The sequence below is a fragment of the Homalodisca vitripennis genome, chromosome 3, assembly GCF_021130785.1.
Source record: "Homalodisca vitripennis isolate AUS2020 chromosome 3, UT_GWSS_2.1, whole genome shotgun sequence".
Taxonomy (NCBI): Eukaryota; Metazoa; Arthropoda; class Insecta; order Hemiptera; family Cicadellidae; genus Homalodisca; species Homalodisca vitripennis.
In genome coordinates, this window is record NC_060209.1 from 157,910,041 (window position 1) to 157,920,657 (window position 10,617).

Consider the following 10,617-nt stretch of genomic DNA (forward strand, 5'->3'; position numbering starts at 1 on the left):
CGGCGACCTCTAAGGAATGCAGAGTTTACTTGGAGGAAAAGGAAGTTTTGAAGATCGTTACTCTAAACAAACTCTCCTTTAACGAAGCCCGCAAAGAGTATAGGTGAAGAATCGCTCCAACCCCTAAAAAGGGAGTCTCGTACTCCGAAGCTGCTTCAGCCCAAGTCCAATCCGCACAGTGCCCGTCATGTACCGCTTTGGAGGGTATGGTACTCAATTTAACAGAGCAGGTTGCCGCTTTGGTTAAGCAGCTTGCAGCCGGTACCGGACAACATCCGTTGGCATCCACCAGTAATCCTTCGCAAGCAGTCCACACGCCTCATATTAAGTCCAACACACAGACTCAAGCTCGATCAACAGCTACTCCTACTTTCAGAGATAGGGTGCAACAAAATACGAAACCCGTCTTATCTTTAGAAGAGAGGAAAAAAACTCGCCGACAAACTAAAAAAGAACATACAAACAAAATCAGAAAATAGATCAAAATTCCTAGTAAAAAAGACTAATCCATCCTCGTCCAGATCCTCACAATTATCCCTTGATGATGATATGGTTGAGGACCCTTTGGAGATGCAGACAGAGTTCCAAACTGTTCAAGGTAACTTCCGTCCTGTATCTAAACAAAGAAAGAAAATTACGATGAACTAGCACAAAATAAAATACGAGTATATAATATAATATAAAATGCTGTTACAATGGAATATTAATGGTTTGAGAAGCCACTTTGAAGACTTAAAACTACTTATAAAGACAAGAAAACCTAAATTTATTTGCCTACAAGAGACTAAATTGTCTCCTCATACTCATTTCAAACAAAATGGTTATGACATCTTTCGCCTAGATCATCACCAACAAATTGCCTGTGGAGGTGTGGCTATTCTAGCAGATTCTTCTGTTAATGCTAGAGCCTTGAACATCGTCACAAACCTCCAGGCAGTATCAGTTTCAATCGATGTTCCTTTTAAATTAACCATCTGCTCCATATATATTCCACCTTCCCCTTTTGATTTATCTCTTGATGATCTACGTGATCTCTACAGCCAACTCCCGTCTCCTTTCCTGATGGTTGGTGATTTCAATGCACACCATCGCTCTTGGGGTTCCAGCCATTCTGATCGGAGGGGTAACATGGTTGCGGGATTGTGGGATGAAGTGGCAGCGGTCGTTCTCAATGACGAGTCGGCCACTTACATGTGCCCTAGGACTGGCATATGGTCGGCAATTGACCTGTCAATCTGCAGTCCGGTCGTGGCAACTCGAGTGCATTGGTCCGTACTTCCCGACCTGTCAGGGAGTGACCATGCGCCCATTGCCGTGGCTTTTCAATCCTTTCCGTCTTCGACAGGCAGGTCTCCCAGGTGGAAAATTAAGAGGGCTGACTGGAACGAGTACAAAAAGAACATAATTTCTCAAACTATTAATATCCAATCAAACGACATAAATACAGCCACTATATTATTTACATACAATATTATAACATCCGCAGAGCGGAGCATTCCAAAATCCTCGGGTTCACCAAACAAACGTCAGGTTTCTTGGTGGTCTGAAGAATGTTCGGCGGCTCTAAAGGAACGTCGAAAATGTTTAAGACAGTTCAACAGATCACCGACTGAAGAAAATTTAAGTAGGTACAGAAGAGCACGGGCAAAAGCAAGCCAGGTATTTAGACAGAGACGGCGGCAGTCCTGGCTGGACTATACAGATCGAATAAAACGAACTACTCCTGCTTCTGATGTTTGGAGGAAGCTTCGATCTGTTTGCTGTAAGACCTCTCCACCTTCTCTTATTGCTCTGAAAAATGGTACCGATGTGGTAACTGATCCCTTGACAGTTTCCAATTTACTCGGCTCACATTTTGCGGAAATTTCAAAAACGTCATCCTACAATAGGGAGTTTCAAAATTTCAAAACAAATACAGAAAGACATCCTCTAAATTTAAATATTAATAACAACTCTCCTTTAAACCTTCCCTTTACCATTGATGAACTTGATTCATCACTAAAGGCGACATCAAATTCTGCTCCAGGTCCCGATAATATACATTATGCCATGTTGCGGAACCTGGCGGAGGATGGAAAACAAGATCTTCTAAAATTATATAATAAAGGTAATAATAGCTTCTCCAGGAAGCTATAGACCAATTTCGCTTACTAGCAGTCTCTGCAAAGTACTAGAAAGGATGGTCAACAGACGTCTTGTTTGGTTTCTGGAGAAAAATAACCTTCTTTCACCTTCCCAGTGCGGATTCCGACAAGGCCGGTCTACAAGTGACCATCTACTTGCCTTGGAATCGGCAATCCTGAATTCCTTTATTGAAAGAAAACAGTTGATCGCTGTATTCTTCGACATTTCCAAGGCTTATGACAAGGCTTGGAGAAGGGGGATATTAAATGCTTTAATATCTTGGGGTGTAGGGGGCCACATGGTTTCTTTCATACAGGGCTTCTTGTCGGAAAGAACCATACAGGTCAAACTTGGGACAACCATTTCTGATTCATTCACGCTGGAAAATGGTACTCCACAAGGTAGCGTTCTAAGCTGTACTCTGTTTGCCATTGCAATCAATAAAATATCATCCTGTGTTACCCCTCCTGTGCGCTGTTCTTTGTTTGTAGATGATTTCTCTATTTACATCTCTACAAAGAAGTTAGCGGTGGGGGAGAGAGCTTTACAGCTTACCATCAACAGGCTTGAGCAGTGGTGCGGAGTTACGGGTTTTTCTTTTTCGCCACCTAAAACAAAAGCCATCGTTTTCTCCAGAATGCGTACTGTTAAGCAGCCAACGCTCTCTTTGCTGGGTCAGAGAATCTCTACTTGTGACAATATCAGATTCCTGGGTCTCACATTTGATACCCGGCTAACTTGGGTGCCTCACCTGAAAGACCTAAAAGATCGATGCGTGAAGCGCTTGAACATACTGAGAGCTTTAAGCGGAACAAAATGGGGGGCTGACAGGACATGCATGCTCAGATTCTACAAAGCCACCATCCGTTTCTGTCTAGATTATGGATGTCAAGCATATGGGTCCGCAAGACCCAGTGCTCTCAAAATGCTTGACTCAGTCCATAATTCTGCTTTTAAGACTGGCCACTGGAGCTTTTCGATCTTCTCCTATTAAAAGTCTTCTCGCAGAAACGGGAGAACCCCCTCTTTCGCATAGACGGCAGCAGCTGTCCCTAAACTATGTTCACGCTCTTTCAGGGAAGCCAGACAACCCTGCGTTTGAACCGGTCCTGCGAAATCCACTCAATAATTCGTTCCTAGCGAGACCAAATCTCCCTTCACCCTTAGGCGTTAGGGCCAAATCCTACGCTTATGAAATAGGCCTAAACGATTACCAGTTTAAAGTCGTTCATCAATGTGATATCCCACCCTGGAGCGTCTCAATGCCAAAAATTATTTTAAATCTCTCTAGGTTTAAAAAAGTCTCCACTCCAGAAACAGTCTACCAACAAGAATTCCGTCAAATACTAGGCAGCCTCGCACCTTGCGATGTTGTCTATACTGACGGGTCAAAGGAACGTTGTAGAACTGAATGTGCTTTCGTCACTGGGGTTAGACAATACGGGTTTCGTCTCCCCAACGACTCTTCCATTTTCACGGCAATCAAAAAGGCCCCTAAATATAACGTGTGCCATGACAAATAAATTGGTTATCTGCAGCGACTCCCTTAGTGGTTTACAAGCCATCAGCGATATGTATTCTAAACACATAATTATCCGCGAAATATGGCACTCTTTGTCTTCCCTTCAGTCCGAAGGTGTTGCTGTCTTTCTTGTCTGGGTACCTGGACACATTGGAGTATCCGGAAACGAGCTGGCAGATAGAGGAGCCAAAGAAGCATTGGAACTCCAGCCTTACACCGCACGGATGGTTTCTTCCGATATTATCCCGGTGGTGAAGGGCAAACTGAAAGCCAAATGGAATACCGAGTGGCAGGCAGTCGTTAACAACAAATTACGACGTATTAAAGACTGCGTTGGACTCTGGGAGACAGCGAACCGCCCGAGTCGTCGTGAGGAGGTTGTGTTGTGTCGCCTGCGGTTAGGCCACACGCTTCTCACACATGGCTTCCTCATGAGTAGAGATGATCCTCCGGTCTGCGACACATGTGACACTGTCATTACTGTCAAACATGTGCTTGTTGACTGCCCCCGCTACTCGGTACATAGGCGCAACTCGAATCTGCCGGCTTCGTTGAACGGTATTCTCTGTGATGACGAGACGGCAACTCAAAGACTGTTGTGTTTTCTAAATGCAACGTCTCTTATGAATAAAAATATAGTATTATGTTAAACTTATTTATTCCGATTATTGATTGTTGTTTATATTTATAAATTTTATTATTTATTTGTATTTATCTTTATTAGCCCCTTTACAGCTTTCTTGGTGGCAGTAAAATTTGTTAAGTTTGCACAGTTTATTTAATTAATGTTATGTACCTTGTCCTTATTTATGTTCAATTTATCTTTTTAGTCTTTATATAGGTTAAGACCTCTCTACAGTCTTTCCCTTGTTACATTTATTGTTATCTAGTTTTAAGTATAAATTATTTACTCACCTACTTGTCGTGATTCCTATTTCATTTGTTATATCGTGTACAATGTAATCTTTATGTACCTAATTGACACCACCAAATACGAGCAGGTGTCAATTCTTTCTTGAGGGCAATGATAACCGCAGCGTTTTTTGGGCCTTATAAAAAAAAAAAAAAAAAAAAAAAACCACTGGTCCTAACTCCTTACTTGCATCTTCATTATCTTGAAAAATAAGTTAGATTGGGTAGGTAAATAGTGAAGTAACACAGCCGCTATGTGTTTATTTTTTTCACATTTGAGGTAAAAAAATGGGTGTACTAAAAATGTTTTGGTTAAATGTTCTGTTGCAGTGAGTCATTTCTCATCAACATGTTTTAACGAGCCTCCAGCGCTGCTTGGTTTATATGAGGTCCAAAAAGTTAAAGTCTACGTCTAAAATCTCTTTTAATAAGCCTCTGAAGCTCAAAGAGTTTTTGTTACAAACTAAGCAGCGCTGTATTCAAAAACTTGTTGATAGTAGAACACTGAAAAATCTTGTAGTACCAGTTTGAAATGAGTGTCTCTGTATTCAAAATCTTGTCAGCTCTGGATTTAGAAGCATAATTCGGTCTCTTATGACATACAAGGTGTTCACAAAAGGCTGCCACAGACTTCTGTGGGTGATAATACTCATAATTTCAAACAACAAATGTCATATAAACATAGGTCGAGAAATGTCTTATTCAGCAGCTAGCCGCCATTTTGTATTTTTTTATAAAAAAATTATCTCTAAATTAATTAAACTAAAGAAACCAAATTTGGCACATAGGTTTTAATAGATTAGAGAAAGACTTTTTTTTATTGAGTTATTTTCTTTAATATTATCAACATTGCGTCTGTTGAAAATTTTGTAATTCAAATAACAAAATAACAGTACAGTTATAAAGTTATAAGATTTACTAGTTACCAACTACTTTGATTACAAATTTTTATTTTAAGTTTTTTATTACAATTCCAATGGTACTTGTTTCAACGAAATCAGTCAATACATAAGTGAGTACAACCACTTTCAAGGTAAGCTTGCACAGGCCAGGAGCAGTAAACATTTTGTCTTTGGAAAGGCATCAGCTGACATCAGTTATAAAAAATTTACAAGATACCAACTATTTTTACAACAATTTCAACAGTAATTTTTCCAATAAAGTCAGTCAATGCATAAATGAGCATTACCACTTTAAGGATACGCTTGCCCAAACCAGGAGCACCAATCATGTCACAGTTGAGAGGTATAAGTTTATCATAGCTCCCAGAGTGTCAGGAAGGTACCAAAAGGAAGACGGGCAATTCCTTAATTCTACTGACTGATGAAATGTGGATCCACTGCACTCTAATGACAACTAATTCAGTAGAGGCATACTTCTTTATAATCATCAAAAAATTAATGTATTGTTAAAAATTATGGCGTTTTTCATTTGTAACAGTAAAGCGATTTTTCAAACATCTCATTGAACTTTTTCCCATGGAAAATAATGCTACATATTATTGTTGAACTCTTAACAATTTGTAATATTAACTAAGGGAGTGTTCTTTTTCTTGACGGTGCAGATCTCCACACAGTAAACACCACAAAGAAACTCTTGGGACACATTTGGATGGGATATTATGAATATCCCTGCTCGTAGCCCTTATCTAGCATCTTAACATTTTTATATATTCATTTATATGAATGAGTGAATAAGGGTTTTCTACCGATAATGAGATTCAGAATGCTTAGTTAACAATAAGACACAAATGCAGTAGGAGCCTTTTTATTATAAAGGTATCAAAAAGACTTCCCTTGACTCATAAATACACTGAGGTCAAAGAATAATACATAAAAAGACAGCCTGATGCGCATGTATAAATTTACCTACATATAATGTCTCTTTGATCTTCAATTTAAACATCTTAATTCCTGTAAAGACCTCATTCTTTATTAACCCAAAGAGAAAGATCCAGGATATAGGCAATAAACTTGAACATTTGTATAATTTAGTTTACATTATATTTAATTTCAAACATATTTCTTATATTTTAAATATTGTTACTAGTACTAATGACATTTCATAGTTATAAAGTTACACTAAATATAGTGACAGTTTAGTAATATAATAAACATTTTACATATTACGTTTTATGTTTAAAACATTTTTTTATTTATTAATATTGGTATAAATCCATTTTAAAACAGAAAATAACTCGACTAAATCTTGTTATGATTTGTTGTATGCATTACTACAGAGTGAAAATTATACGGTCTGACTATAAAATGTCTTGTGACTGTAACAGCATTGAATAAGTCATTAATTGAGTGCTGCCAGAAGCCAGACTATTTTGTAGGCAGTACAGTAGTCATATTTCCGTGTATGCGCCAGAATATATATGTTTACTTTTCAACAAATGTGTTATTTTGCAAAATTTCTTTTATAATATAGTCAGACAGTGCTGTATATATTATTATGCTATTAGCTTGTTTTCCATTAAGAATTGATTACATTCTAAGGCTGCCTAGTACAGGGGTGAAAATAGTTAGTGCCCAGGTTGAAAATGCCAGGACATGTATTGTTGTAAGCAACAAGGTGGACAGCATTCCTGTTCTGGAATTTTGTTGCAGGGATCTCGCCACAGTCAGGCTGATGGTGGCTGGCACTGGACGAGCCCTGCTAGTTGCATCATCATATCTACCGTATGATGATGCGGAGTCCACGCCCTCCAGGGAACTGGCTGCCTTGGTGGACCATGTTGGGAGGAGTGGAGCGGAACTGGTGGTGGGATGCGACGCCAACTCGCACGAGGCGTGGGGCAGCACCAACACCAATAACAGAGGTAAGCTACTTCTAGAATATATAATGTCCTGTAGTCTAATGATTGCAAATGTGGGAAATGTGCCCACGTTTCGCACGAGGACAAGAAGGGAGGTGCTAGATGTGACCATGATGTCGGAGGGTATGGCTGGTCGGATGCATGGCTGGCATGTGTCTGACGAGCCTTCCCTCTCTGATCATGCTCACATCTGTTTCAAGATCGGTGAACAGATGCTGGAAAAAGTTCAGTATAGGAATCCGAGGAACACAAACTGGTATCATACAAGGAAAACCTCAGGGCACGGCTGGATTCTGATTCCACTAATGGGAAACGGATTCACAGCGCGGCGCAGCTTGACGAATCTGCCGACGGTCTAACTTCTGCGATTGTCGGCTCCTTCGATCTCAGCTGCCCGGTTATCAACAAAAACAGATCAAAGGTAGCCTGGTGGAGCTCTGAACTGGCCTCTTTGAGGAAGAGGGTCAGGGCTCTATTCAGGAGAGCCAAAACTTGGGGCACTTGGGACACCTACCATGAGGCTCTTGCACTGTACAACCGCAAGGTTTGTACGGCTAAGAGGTTAGCCTGGAAGAAGCTCTGCACCGATATTGACAGTGTGCAGGGCTGTGCAAGGCTGCAAAAGCTATTGGCAAAGAATCCCATCTCGCCGCTTGGTAGTCTCAAGGACGATCAAGGTGTTTACATTACTAAGCCGGAAGGAGTTCTGAAAGTTATGATGGGAACACACTTCCCGGACTGTATTGTTCATGAGGGTGAACAGCCACCCGAAAGTGAGGGGAGACACGCGGGTCGCGCCAACCATTTGCAGTGGAATCTGGCGCACCATATTGTTACCTTCAGTAGGATTGAGTGGGCTATTAACTCATTCAGTCCTTACAAGGCTCCTGGGGGCGACGGAGTTAGACTGGTTTGCTTGCAGCGGGGATTAGACATTCTCCTTCCACGGCTGTGCAGACTGTTCAGAGCCTCCGTGGCTCTCAGGTACATCCCACTATCCTGGAGAGTGTCCAGAGTGGTGTTCATACCGAAGCAGGGGAGGGCGGGCATGGATCGGCCGAAGTCCTTCAGGCCGATATGCCTGTCCTCCTTCCTTCTCAAAACCATGGAGAAAATGGTTGCCAGGTTTGTTTGGGAGGGAGCTCTTCTGGAGCGACCTTTGCATCTGAACCAGCATGCCTACACTCCAGTAAAGTCATACGACTCAGCCCTGCATCAATTGGTATGCAGGATTGAGAAGACGCTGGCGGCAAAAGAGGTAGCCATAGGAGTCTTTTTAGACATTGAAGGTGCCTTTGATAATACAGCCACTCAGGCGATTATCAATGCGGTCTCGGGACGTGGCGTTGATGGTCAGGTGTGTGACTGGATAGGGGCCTTGCTCACAGACAGGGTTGTCGTTACAACCCTTATGGGAGCAAGTGTTAGTGCAAAGGCTACGAGGGGCTGTCCGCAAGGCGGCGTCCTCTCTCCTCTTCAGTGGAACCTGGTTGTGGATGACCTGCTAAATTCTTTGAATAGCAGCGGTGTCTTTGCACAAGGGTACGCAGATGATATTGTGATTCTTGTGAGTGGCAAGTTCAACACAACAATCACGGAACTGACCAATGCTGCTCTGAACATGGTGGGAAACTGGTGTGATAAGGTTGGCCTCACCGTCAACCCCACCAAGGCTGCCGTAGTAGCCTTCACCAGGAGGCGACAGATGGAGGGCATTGGTCCCTTTCTATTTAAAGGCTCACCCGTTGAGCTGAAGCCTGAGGTCAAGTACCTGGGCGTGATCCTAGATAGGGTTCTAAACTGGGGACCTCATCTAGAAAGGGTCATTGCCAGGGGTAAGTGGTCTCTAATGCAATGCAGACGTGTGATAGGTGGGCCCTGGGGACTGAAGCCGAGGCTCTTGTACTGGCTTTATGTTTCCGTGGTCAGACCTGCACTAATGTACGGAGCTGTCGTATCGTGGCCAAAAACGGAAGCCAAGACGGTGGTAGCACGTCTGGCGGGTATCCAAAGGATGGCCTGTCTCGCTATCACTGGGGCTTTTCCTAGTGGGCCAGGCGCGGCTCTGGACTGCTGTCTTAATCTCGCCCCCCTGGACATTGTCATTCGAGCTATGGCCAGGAGGAGTGCCTACTGTCTTCAGCAGACGGGACTCTGGTCGGGCTGCAGCTGTGGGCACTGCAGAATTGGCACTCTGATACAGGAGGATGTTTTGCACATGATCTCTGATCAGATGCCACAAAAGTTTTCCTTTGACAAACCCTTTAGGATTATTTTACCCTCAAGGGATGACTGGTCAGAGGGGAAGAATCCTCTTCCACCAGCGGAGCTCGATTGGTACACAGACGGCTCCAAAACAAAAAGCGGCACAGGCGCTGGAATTCTGGGAGTGAGACCATGTAGGGAGCTGGTGGTTCCTATGGGTCCGTATCCGACAGTCTTTCAAGCGGAGGTCGCAGCCATTATGGAATGTGCTCGTGAGAATCTTCGTCTGTGATATAGGGGCAAGACGATTAACATTTTCACGGACAGTCAGGCAGCGCTGATGGCGCTGGATTCTTGCGCAATCAAATCCAAACTGGTTTGGGATTGCTATCAGACCGTTTCCTCCCTTGCCAGAATCAACAATGTAACCGTTTGTTGGGTTCCTGGTCATGAGGGGATTCTTGGGAACGAAAGAACTGATGCCCTGGCCAACCAGGGCTCAGCAACAATCACGACGGGCCCTCAACCGTTCTGCGGTGTTCCAAGGTGTGAATCCTCTAGGGTTGTCTCGAAATGGATTCGCGCGGAGCATGAGAGAAGGTGGAGGTTGCATCCAGGTTTGAGAGTGAGCAGAATGGTATTACAGTCACCTTCCTCCAAGTTGGCTTCGGACCTTCTCTCATTAAACAGATCAATGTCCTCTAAGGTCATTGGTCTCATTACGGGGCATGGTCACCTGAAGAAACATCTACACAGAGTTGGCATCCTCCAGGAGGATCCGCTCTGTGGAAGGTGTAATGAGCAGGAGGAGACTGCTGAGCACCTGCTCTTTGATTGCCCTGCAATAGCAAGAGAGCGGTATGCCATCTTTGGTAGCTTGGACAGGGGTGGTGAATTTTCCCAGGAGGACTTGATAGGTTGTCTTCGGCGGTTCGTTGAACTGCTGAAGTTGTAGACTGGTAGGCCTCATGGTGTTTCCGGGGTGCGCAAAAAGCCCTTGAGGCTTAAGTGCATGGCAGTAGGCCGCCCCAAG